This window comes from Heterocephalus glaber, unplaced genomic scaffold (assembly GCF_053883595.1).
Source record: "Heterocephalus glaber isolate CG9 unplaced genomic scaffold, H.glaber_assembly_v1.0 deba00001472, whole genome shotgun sequence".
Classification (NCBI taxonomy): Eukaryota; Metazoa; Chordata; class Mammalia; order Rodentia; family Bathyergidae; genus Heterocephalus; species Heterocephalus glaber.
Genome location: NW_028258315.1, coordinates 43,104,456 through 43,116,794, shown reverse-complemented (window position 1 = coordinate 43,116,794; position 12,339 = coordinate 43,104,456). Strand labels below are relative to the sequence as shown.

At 40.2% G+C, this 12,339-nt stretch overlaps 1 pseudogene; it reads right to left on the bottom strand.

Annotated features, from left to right (window-relative positions):
• Positions 1–296: 296 nt before the first annotated feature.
• Positions 297–1,639, bottom strand: LOC101724461 (actin-related protein 2/3 complex subunit 1A pseudogene; annotated as a pseudogene).
• Positions 1,640–12,339: the final 10,700 nt, after the last annotated feature.

Sequence of the window (12,339 nt, the reverse complement as noted above, 5' to 3'; positions counted from 1 at the left end):
GTGTTTCTTATTGTAATTTTTAAAAAATTAAAACATGCACCTTAGCTTTCACACATCCCTTGTAAAACCCTTTGCAAGAACCCAAACATATTTAACAAGTGATGTTATGTCTACTTTTTTTTTTTTAACATTCAGGATTTTAATTTAATTTTTTAGCAGACAATTTACATACCTCCTTCACCCTTTCTTTTAAGTTAGTGTGACAATTCCATAATAAACTACTTAAAGATAAGCTTTGGTGAAGAATGGAATGAAATCTCAAAAACAAAACCAAACCACTGCTGCTTTTTAAAAAATCAACACTTTCACCGATTATATTCAGACAAAAGCAGACAGTATTTGCAAGGCTGCTACAGTGTTTCCTGGGCTGGCTTTCCTCACCGTCATGCGAATGGCAGGGCCATACTCAGCCACTGTTCTCATGCTGGGTGGCGGGGTCGCTCAGCTTCACATCATTTGGAGGCCCTGGATAGAAGACTCTAAGGTCTTGAAATCCCAAATTGTCATGGCTCCATTGATGCCAGTAGTGCAAAATTTGTGACAATCTTTCTTGTCCACCTCATAAATAGACACTTGAGTGATGCTATTCTGGTGCAGTGTCTCCAAGGCTGTGTTGCGGTCCTCAGTTGTGGCCCTCTTGTCCATGTTGCGGAAGCCTTCCATGGCAGACATGTTGCGTTGGATGCTCTGTTTTGGAATGTTGAGCCTGGAGACAAAGGTCAAGCAGCCGTGGTCATCATAGTTAAAGAGCATCGGACAACTGTCATGGCCAGCAGCCACAACACTGCTCTTGGAGACAAATGACACACTCAGGAGGGGCAGGAACTCGGTTTTCAGAGTGGAGACCTGCACACTTTTTGAGACATCAGCAACAGACACGGTACTGTAGTGGCTGACCCAGGCCAAGCGGCTCCCACTGGCAGAGAAGCTGATGCCATGGACCCAACCATCAGTCCCACTGCCACCGAACTCTGACATCAGCTGGCCAAAAGACATCTTGCTGCCCCAGGGTGTACTGGCTGGCTTTTCATCCACTTCTTTAATGTAGGCAGAAAACACTCTGCATTTGAAGTCACACGATCCCGCTGCCAACAAAACATTGTTGGGATTCCAATCCAAGCTGAGGACCGTGGAGCGGATCGGCTTTTTAATGTGCTTGCTTACCCACCAGTCATTTTCAGACTCGAAGTAACAAACAGAAATGAGTCGTGATCCACTTCCCACAGCAAATTTGTTCTCTAGAGGGGACCACTTCACAAAAGTGGCTGCAAGGTTAATCCTCAGGATACCAAGGTCAGCTTCCAGATGCCATCTTTCTCACTCCAGACGTAGGCATTTCAGTCAGTTCCACAAGTGACAATGTGGTTGCTCTTGGGAGCCCAGTCGATACCTGTGATGTGTCCGTTGTGCTCCTTGAGTTCATGAGCTTTTACCCACTGGCTCCCATTCTTCTTATAGATGTGAACTTCGTGATTATTGGGGCTAAGGGCAATCTGGGTAAGGTCCCTGTTCCAGGCATGACTGGTGATTGGCTCTAGTAAAAACTGATGCAGGGACATAGTCTTAGTGTTTGCAAAGGACAGGAAGCTGAGGTTGGGGCTGTCTGGAGGGGCTCGCAGCGGAGAATTCACGGACTCTGGTCAGTCGACCCGAACAGGCTCTGGCCTATGTCTACTTTTTAAAAGTAATTCATAATCTGTAAAGTATTTTCATATAGCTGATCTAATTTGAATTTTGCTTAAGTTCTAAGAGGTGGACAGCAGATATTTTTAGCCCTGTACTGTAGAGGAGGATACCTGAACTGTGGTCAACTTCCCTAGTTTAAAAGCCCATAAATATGGAAACCAGGACTTTAGTCTAAGTGGTCCGGCTGTAAATCTTGTTCCTCCTGCCACAGGTGGTGCATTACCATAGGGCAGTGGCTAAGGATGGGGCTGTAGGCACCAGCTGGCTGGGTGTGGAGCCCAGTGCTGCCCCTACTAATTGTATTGTTTAAGAGTTACTTCATGGAACATTTCCACACCGCAGCCTCCTCATTAGTAAGACGTCAGTCGCTATTACCCTTTTTGTGAAGTAGGTACACTATGTAGTGCCTGCTCTAGCATCTGGGGCTGCAATCTCTATTATTTCCATCAAGTCCAGTGTCACAGAACACTCACAATGGGTCAAGCAAAGCAATTTTATTACATACAGAAAGGCAGCAAGAGGAAATTGGAGTCTTGGATTTACAGCCAGCCCATGCCCAAAGCATAGGAAAGCTGGGAGATGGAATGGAATCTCAACTGCATGAGCCCTCTGTTGCACCATAGCCAATGAACCCCAAAAGGAACCCTGCTCTGGGTTTTATACTCCAGGAATGGAAGCTACTTGACCCTTTTGCCCCTAGATAGATCCTTGAGGGCTAACCAGAATTGAGACAAAATGTTTCTTTTTAATTGTAAAGTCTTTACAAAGCAGTGTAATGACTACTCAGTTAATATTCACTATTATTATTTCCCAAGGTCTTTTGGTGTCACTTTGGACAACTCTAAATTTCACTCTGCTTCAGTTTGTGAGAATCTCGGGCAAATGCTCAGGGAGGACCTTCTGTACAAGCCCAGATGGGACAACAACAAGCCCCTGCTAGCTGCCAGCCAAGCTCCCTTCCTGTTCTATGACCATAGCAGCACTTTCCAGAGCAGACTCAAGGGGAGTAGTACTGCTGTACAGAATAAATGTCATGATGCCTGTAGAAAAATGCTCAGGGAGAGATTATCGGAGACTAGTTGCCAGAAGGATGAAACCTCCAGTGACAGGAATATGAAAGTAGAGACCCCAAGGAGTTATTGGAAGTCACAAGAATGGAGTCCCCCAAAGAAGCTGTGGAAATCCCAGGCTGTGGAGAGAGAAAAAGCTCTGGAGGAGAGACAGAGCGGTGGCTTCATAAACCTGGAGCAATTCCATGAAGTTGGAAAAAAGATGGGAAAAAATGCTATAGGGGAATCACAAACCCATACATTCACACCTGAGTTGTCCCATCTCTGTGCTAATGGTATAAAGAGGTTATACTTCATGTTGTGCCTTTTAGGATGGGAAGATTATGTTTTCTAAACACTCTGAGCTGCTTGGATGAAAAATACAAGATGAATACCTGGGATTATTATGCTTATACATAATAATTACCAGCAGTTAGGATTCTGCTTCTGTACTGAATCATTTCCATGCTGAGTTGAAAGAAGTAATATAGTTGACTTGGCAGTATTTTTGCTTTTTAAGTGAGTTGCGATGAAAACTGGAGCCTAAAATAATTATCCTGATCTGAAATGTATGAAAACAACACCAAGAAAATACTTTTTGGTGTAGATGGGGAAGAGCCCTTAATGAAGCATTTATTTGCATCTAATTTCTATTTGTTTTTACCAGGTTCATTTAATTTGATAGATCATCTAAGCCTCAGTGCAACATCATGGAAATCTAATAAAGATGCATAATGCTGAGTGAAATACAGCCGCTGTGGCTGTGATAGTCACTTGAGCTTCTTCTAGTTTGCTGGGGCTGGCAGAACACTATACACAGACCAGGTAGCTTCAATAACAAAATTTATTTCTCACAGTTATGGAGGTTAGAAGTCAAAGATCAAAGTGCTAGCAGGGTTAATTTCTGGTAAGGCCTTCCTCCTAGACTTGTAAATGGCCATCTTCTCACTAGAAAGGGAGAGCGAAAGGGAAAAGGAGTGGGAGAGGGAAACAGAGAGAAGAGATCTGGTGTCTGTTCTTATAAGGCCACCAATCCTATTAGATCAGGGCCTCACCTTCCCTACTACACTTAACCTTAATCATGTCCTTAATGGCTCTGTGTCCAAACACAGTGACATCAGGATTTAGGGTTTCAATATATGATTTGTGAGGGACAAAATCAGTCTATAAGGAATTCAAAAGCATTTCATTTCTTCTTTTGGATGTTTGGTAAACCTGCACATTTCTGCTCCATTTGAACTCAAATGTGGCCTTGTGACTTGCTTTGTTCAATGAGATGCATGATGAAGGGAAGTATAACCTCCAAGGAGAAGAGTAAAATCCAGAGCACAAATTCCACATTCTCTTCCCCTTAAAATAGTCGTTCTAATAGTTGTGGTTCTAAATAAGATGAAGCCTTTAGTGAAATCTGATGAGTGAAGCATCCCAGCTGTCGGTTGCTGTCCATATAGTATAAGTGCAAAAGTTTAAAATTTTAACCCCCCACATCTTTGCATGACCTAGCTCATCCTGACTCATACAATGGTTGAGGATTATTTGGGATTTATAAAACCCACCACATACCTTTACATTTGCTCTTCCTAGGGTATGCAAGAAAATAGTGTACTATGGTACTTATCTTATAATTAACTTTTAATTAACTTTTGTCTCTTTTGAAATTGGTCTGTTGATATACACAATGTATGTTATCTAACTTGCTGATTGTCTAATACTAACTTTTTTCCCATGCCGTAGACCCACCTTTCAAGTGGCTGATTAATTTTTACCATGAATGTTCCCTCTACGTCTTAATTCATTACACTGAAGAGCAAACTTTTCTTTCAACCAATTCGCCTCAACTCTTAGTCCCTTTCCCTTTTGCAAAAAACCCCTATTTACCTATTTTCTATTATTTATCTTTTATTTTGCTTAAAGAAATGAAATTCTGCAGATACAATTTACTGTGTCAGTACTCTGTTCCCATTCAAGTAAGGACAAATACTTCTGTCCTTCTTTATTTCTTCTTATGTTAAGTTTTCTTACTTATTCCAGTCCACACAAATTTTATCCTCTTATAGAAAATACAGAGGCTCCAGTAATCTGGCAGGAGGTATGGCCCAGTGTCTGGTTATATATAGTTTGAATGGATATGTGTTCTGATGGACCCATAACTTGGAAGATGGGATTTTCAAAAGTCAGCTTTCAGGAGTAATAGGTGAAAAAACTCACCTGCCTTGGCCAGGAGCACCTTGGGGAGAGAATTTCTTACACTTCATGGCTTTGAAGAGCCAGAAGAAAAAAATTTGGATGTCTGTTGCTATGGCAACCAACCCAATCACTTCAGCAAGGAGGTAGAAAATTATGCCAAAGCAGAGATTCTTAGCAGTGATTCCTTGAGTCAGACTATCCAGTGTTCCTCATTGAATCTCCACTTGGCAACGTGAGAAACAAATTCACAACCTTCTTTGGAGAAGCAACTGTAAAAGATACCAAGTGACCTCCTGATCAGTTTTAGCTACCAGATGTGGTGTATTATCAAAGCAATCAAATCAGGAGTCCTAGGGAGGGTCCAGAGGAGTCAGAAATCATGGCCAACACTTGGGGGAACTACTAGTTTTCACAGGGCAAATTACCATGTTCTCAAGTCTTTATACTTCTAGGAACTCGAGGTGCCCCCCAACATGTGATGGTGGCTTTTGAAAGGGAGTTCCATTACAGGTGTTACATCAATATGCTTCTTCATTTTATTCCGAAGAAAATACCTCTGTTTATGATTCTAACGGTATGATTATTGAATTTTTGAAATGGTTATTGAAAAGTTTGAGATTATTGATAGAGGTCTCCTGAGAATTTATTTGGGATTTAAATTTCCCTCCACTGAATATTGGCTCTTCAGGGGCAAAAAAAAAGGGCAACATTTTTATCTTGAGAAAATAGGCAAATCCTCTATCCTTTAAATAAGAAAAATGCCACTTGTAGAAGGAGAAAAAAATCAAATATCTGATCTGTAACAAATGACTTTCACTTTTCTTTTCAAGACAGTACATTAGAAAAAGAAAATTAAAAATATTTCTGTAAGTAGTTTGTGTGTGTGCATGGGTGTAGGTGTGCTCATGTGTGTGCAAGTGGGTGTGTGTGTGTGTCACGGGGAGTGGGGAATGGAGCAAACTCAGAAATAATTTGGTTGTGCCAGAAAGTTAAAATTATTCTGTTTTTTTTTCCTGAGGTGTTAAATTTTAGCACAGCACTACTTGTTTCTTAATTAATGATCAAACAAATTCAATTCATGATTTAACTTAATTAAACAACTAATGAATTTGTGTATGTAAGAATCATTAATGTGGTGTCTGAGGCAGGCCTCCAGGGCATGGTTAGCCCTGTTCTTCACAGCTCGGTAACTAGCACCATGCATATGCCTGTGTATGGTTCATGCACTTCATTGTGGGCTCCGGAGATGCAGAGATCATCTTTTCTGCACAAAGATAACATTTTCCAGTACCTCTCCTATGGGCTTTATATTCTGAAACATATTCCCAGTAGTTGCAATGAGCTATTTGGGCTCAATTTAGAAATACTCATGGACAGCTCACTTTTGAAGGGCAAACCCTAAACTCCTCTTATTTTTAGATATTATTGCTTTATCTTGAAAGTACAATTATGTCTCACAAATTCATTTTAAAGGGCACTCTGCAAAATAGAAAATTTGAAAGGGAGTAGAATTTTTATTATTTTCAAGTGGAGACCCCTACTTTGGGGTAACTAAATGTCCCTCTCACTACTGGGTATTCTTTTTGGATATTTTGGAATAAAAAAGAAGAGATAGAAGATAAAAGGCAATAGATACACTTGGAAACTCAAGAACTCTCTGGTATATATTAGATATATTCAGCCCATTTTCATTTTTATTTTCAAGGAGAAAATAGGGGCTTAGCAAGATGAAGTAACCTGCTCAAGGTCACTCAATCACCAAACAGAGCAGAGCAGCTGTAGTAGCTTCTTACATCTGCCCAATTCCCTGCTACAGCATCCATTTAAACAGAGTCTGGCATGTACTTAATTGATAACCGTAGGTTTTAATGCACTTGACAACAGTTTGTTTTCTAAGATAGGCAAATGTTTCCCTCTAAATCTCATTGACACTATTAATTTACTTAGCAAACCATTTTATCCCTGACTAGTGCCAAAGAAAACTTTAGTGATCCTCTGTCTTAATGATTTTGACTTCAAGTTTGTGAAGTTCCATTTAATGAGGTTATTCTGCAGATCTATACAAAGGGTATGGAGGCTCCATATCTGGGTTATTCTTGTAGGGCAGGCCCAGAATTAGAATAAAACTTTGATGCAGAAAAACAAAGAATAATTCCAATGTCTACATGGGGTAAATGACACTGTAAGTTGTATACTTGCCTTTTGATTATGGGGCATATATTTAAAAAACCAACCAGGGAGAAAGAAAACAAAAAATGGAATCAAACTCTGTGTAAATAGGGAAGGGTGGAGCAGGTGAAGGGTGCACAGGTAATGGGAGAAAAAGTAAAAACTGAGATACATCATATTCTGGTACAAACACCCAATGATAAATGTAAATGTATTTTATACCTAAAATGTACCAATAAATATATATATATAAATAATTTTTTAAAAACCCAACCAGGATGCTTTTGGCCAGTTCCTATATTTCTATATTTTGGAGACTGAGTTGTTTCTATTTTTCTTTTTAGTATCGGGGATCAAATTCAGGACCTTGTGCTAGCCGGGCAGGCACTGTGCCACTGAGCTAAATCCCTGACCCTGTTTCCACTTTTTTAATCCAATGTAGACAGAGATCTTCTGACTTTGAGCTGGAAATGTCTCTTCATGCTGAGGCTAGACTTTCTGCTCAAGAACATTAAGTCAGTGGGTGTAAATGGATTAAAATGAGCCAGTGGAGACTGTTTTAGCAAACTCCTAGATCTGTATTTATAGATTACCCCTGTGCTTCTCTAAATTTCTTTTTTCTTGAACAGACTCGTGGTCAAAGCAAAATAAAATGTCGCATTTTTCAATGGCTACTGAATTCACAAAACAGAAACTAGGTATACTTTTAAGGTAGGTGAATGACAAAAGAGGCTTTGAATCATGTGTGGGAAACTCTCAAACACCAATATTCTCATCTCTTAATAGCATGGGAAAACTCCATTGAACTTCCTGGATGATCTCCAAGAAGGAAGGCTCTCAGCCATAAGCCTCCAAAAAGTGGTCTTGAGGGTGATTAAATCTTGCGATGAGAAAATATGGCCACGGTCAGGATGGAAATGGACCTGAGTTACTGTCCTATTTTTCTTCCTTGACCTACAAACTCCCTCAACAAGAGCAAAGGCAAAGATCATGAACCCCAAATTAGCCCAATTCTAAATCAAGATCAGAAAGAAGTTCCAAAGAGCATTGACTTCTCTTGGTCCTTCAACTTGGGAACTATTCTGTCTTGCTATTTTTCTTTCTCTCTTTGCTTTGTCTATGGAGAAGTATAGGGAAAAATTTGTATCCAGATCTCAGCAACTAGTTAAGACTGCATGACATACAATTTCCACGCAAACTTATACCTGGTTATGACCTATTTTTCTGCTTTGATTTCACTTCCATGAAAACTTCCATTCTCTGTATTCTAAAAATTGTCACCAGAATGGCAGGCCAATTGAGAAAAGCCACTTTGAACCATCTTAATATGAATGTGTATTTAGTAAGCTGGCTCACCTTCCTCCTTGTGTGAGCAAGGTTTACACACACAACAAGCACACATACACATAGAAACAACGTAAAAGGGTCTGTGCATATCATTTGGGTCTTTTACTCCACAAATGGAAGGAAAATGCTGAGTGTGTTTAATGACTCTTTGCTCTGAGAATTCATAATCATTTCCTTCTAGATGAATATCTCAGCAGTCTCAAGCTGAGGGAGCCTTTTCCTTACCACTATAAGTCTTGGCCTGTCCTATTGCCTTAAGATACCCAGTGACTGAATACGAATATAACAAGGATGGTTGTGATCACTCAGCAACCCCCACAGCCCACATGCTTTACTCACAGGAGTTTAATGCTGCCTCATAGCTTTTCTGCAAAATAGGATGTAGACATTATTTACAAATGAAAAAACATAAGAAAAATTAGGTAACTTGCCAAAGGCTACACTGATAAGTTGTGCAACAGAGTCTGTTTCAGACTCATCACACCATAGTGGAAGTTCTCCATTTCACGTGTCTTTTCTACTTTTCAACAAAGCATTTGACATCCTTTTAATAGGAACCTTTGATTCTCAAGTCCCTATTCTGAAATTTTTAAGATATATCAACACTTTGAGTAAAGAGCAGTATAATTTGTGCATCTGTTCAGGAGACACACTCCACAAGCCCAAGCTTTCATATAGATTACAATGTGAAAGCAATGTGAATGGCACCCCCAGAAGTTGTGCAGCACTCAACCTACACAACTATTCATGGGTTCCCTGGGAGATGACAATCCCTCTCAGAAGTTTCATTCTATTCTTAGGTTACACAGTCTAGGATTCTCCAAATACTTTGAAACATTACTCAGAAATGACCACCTAGAATTCAAACACTGGAATGAAAACCGTATTTATTGTCCTTTGCAACTGACTCAAGGATAAAGGAATGTTGTTCGGGGGGGGGGTGCCGTTATCTATTTTCATTTCTACTTCATTAAACAGGTGGTTTAAACAAATTTCTTAAGAAAAGGAAAAAAACTGAAAACCTCTTAGCAGGGTGTGGCTTAAAATAGCCTCTCTTCTAATTGGGTTTTATCTCTCTTTTTGTGTTGTTTAAGTTCTTTTGGTCCTTTTGTGTCTGCCCCTTGCTACTCTGGGCTTTTGCTTACCTGTGCTTGGGTACCACTTGCTCACATCCAACTTTTCACTCTTTGCCTATGCTCAAAATGAACCTCAGATACAAGCATAGAGTATTTATCAATTGTATTTTTAAATAGGTTGCTTCTTCTAACATGCTCCTTGAAATGGCACCTGCTGTTAATTACTCTGTGTAGCCTGGTCCTGTCATTCTGCCACCTTGTGCTGCCCAACATCCTGTGTCCTGTATCTATTTTAGAATAAAAAGAGCATTAGCCATTCTGCATGTATTGATGAGCTGGAGTCGTTTAAGTCCCACAACAACCCTACAAAATGGCCCCCCACTGCTGCTAACTCCACCTGCAGACAGGGTCAAGGCCAGGTAGAGAAGGAAAGTGTTTAAAGTCAGAGCTTGGATTTAGACCCTGGTGACCTGAGCATGAATCCTTGTTTGATCACATTCTCTCTCTTCCATTTTTTTTCCTTTGGTGCTAAGGATGGAACGCAGGACCTCACAAGGGCAGGGCAAGGGCTGCATCATTGGACTATACCCCAACTCCACATTCTCTTAGTCATTATACTGTGGCCATGGAGAGGGTCTAGCACTTTATATGGGACACATTGCTTCCTTAATAAAGATTGAATGGTAAACAGACTCTCCACCTGCATCAAACATAAGCACAAAGATTTTTTCTCATACTTCTCAAGATTGAACTCTTCACCAGGCTTAATACCATGTATGTTGTAAATGTACAAAAAGCCCAAGGCCTATCACTCAGAAATAAGACTAAATGAAAGCTAGATGCTTTTCTCTTTGCTCTCTTTTAGCTGGCAGATAGAATGGTACATTCTGTGATGCCCATCCAAGAACCTTGTTTTTTTGGGGGGGGCTTTTGAGTGGTTTTCAGGTGTCTGACTAATATTAATAGAAGTTATGACCATAATGATGCCAATGATGCTGATGGCCTTGCTCATGATGTTCCCATTCTTTACCACACATCCCTCTGAGAGATCAGACAGTCATACATGTACGAAACATGACAACACACAGCTCCTGACTCCCCAGCTGCCTGCATTCTCCAACAGCCCAGACCAGTGAGATGACAGTGAGACATCTGTTTCTGTGAACTTGTAAATATCAAGGTTGATGTATGGCACAAACACCTCTGATGTTGGGTTTTCTGCCCCTGTTGGAAGACTGCATCCAACAGTCAGGCAACAAATATTGTGCAAGAACAACATGTATTCCCAAGAGAAGTGGGAGAACATCAGAGTTCATTTTCCTTGGCATAGCATTTGTTATGGTTTGTATCTAGATGTCCCACCAAAGTCCCATGTGCTCATACATGGGGACTTTGGGAGGTAACTGGACCTAGGGTGTATGATACTGGGATGTGTGATAACTAAATGAGCTTACCATAGTTATGGATGTGGAGAATGGAAGCCCAACTCTGGGTGTGGGTGACACCAATCAATAGTCTTGTATCCTGGATGGAATATAAAAGGACAAAAAGAAGGCAGGCTGCTGCTTGCTGCTGCTGCTTCCTGCCTGCCCTGGTATGTATTGTTTCTCTTCTGCAATGCCTCTTTGTCATGATGCCCTGCCTTGAAGACAGCTGACTATGGACTGAAACCTCTACAAAACTGTGAGATAAAATAAACCTTTCCTCCTTTAAGTTTGAGTGTCAGGTATTTTCTCTCAGAACAGGAAAAGTAACTAAGATAGCATCTATTCTATTTATCAATATAGTCAGAGAAGATGATGTTTTACTCTGAATGTATTTGGCTTAGAATGGGCAAACCAGGCTGAGAATACACAGTGAGGGGCACATGTATTTTTAAGGCTCTGTCATACCTACCTTGACTTTGAGTTTGAGTTTTAAGAAATCAATTATGACAGAAGAAATTTTTACCCACAATTTGTGATGAAATCATAAAACTAAGGATGGTCTTTCTAATTAAATTTGTTAATATTATGCATTTTATAAATATAATTCTATAATTCACTGTATTCTACTCTGAGCTTCTTACACTATCTTGCACAATTTGAAATCTCATATTTCACCTCAACAGGTATTTAGACAGGATTTACCACAACATGATAGTCTAGGGTGAAAATAAAACTATGTATTTTGAAATCAGTGGGAAAAGCCCTATGTTGATATTACATTGCAATGGTTAATATTGCTATAAAAGACCATAAAGAATCATGCTGAAGCCAAGAAAAGCCAATACTATCCAATATTAATAATATTCCCATGACATCCACTAAGCATTCAAATAAAATACTGAAAACATTTCCCCCTCTGAAATATAGCTATAGATTTCTCTGACTACTTCAAAGCCTGCTTTCTAAGCACCAAGTTTTAGTGATTCAGTTTCTTTACTGAGGACCTAGCAAAACTCAGACTTAACAGTTTTTTATCAGTAGGGGGAAAGGAAGTGTAACTAATCACATGCAAAGGGAAAAATTCAACAGTGCTTTAAGTTGAGTCCAATGACATTAACTTGGGACAGTGAAACTAACTATATTTTTAAACATTAAGATTTCAGCGAGCACAGAGCCCTGCCATTCCATCCAGAAGTGCACGCAGATCCCAGGGAGCACAGCTGTGAGTCCCAGACAGGTTTGACTGCAGGTGGATTCCATCCAGGGCTCCACCTCTACCCCCAGAGGCTCCTGCACACCTGCCCAAGCCAAAGGCCTGACCAGAAAAGAACTGCACAGGGGCACAATCTTCAGCCAGAGGCCCATGATACCACTGGCCACAGTCAAGAGCCTTCCTGG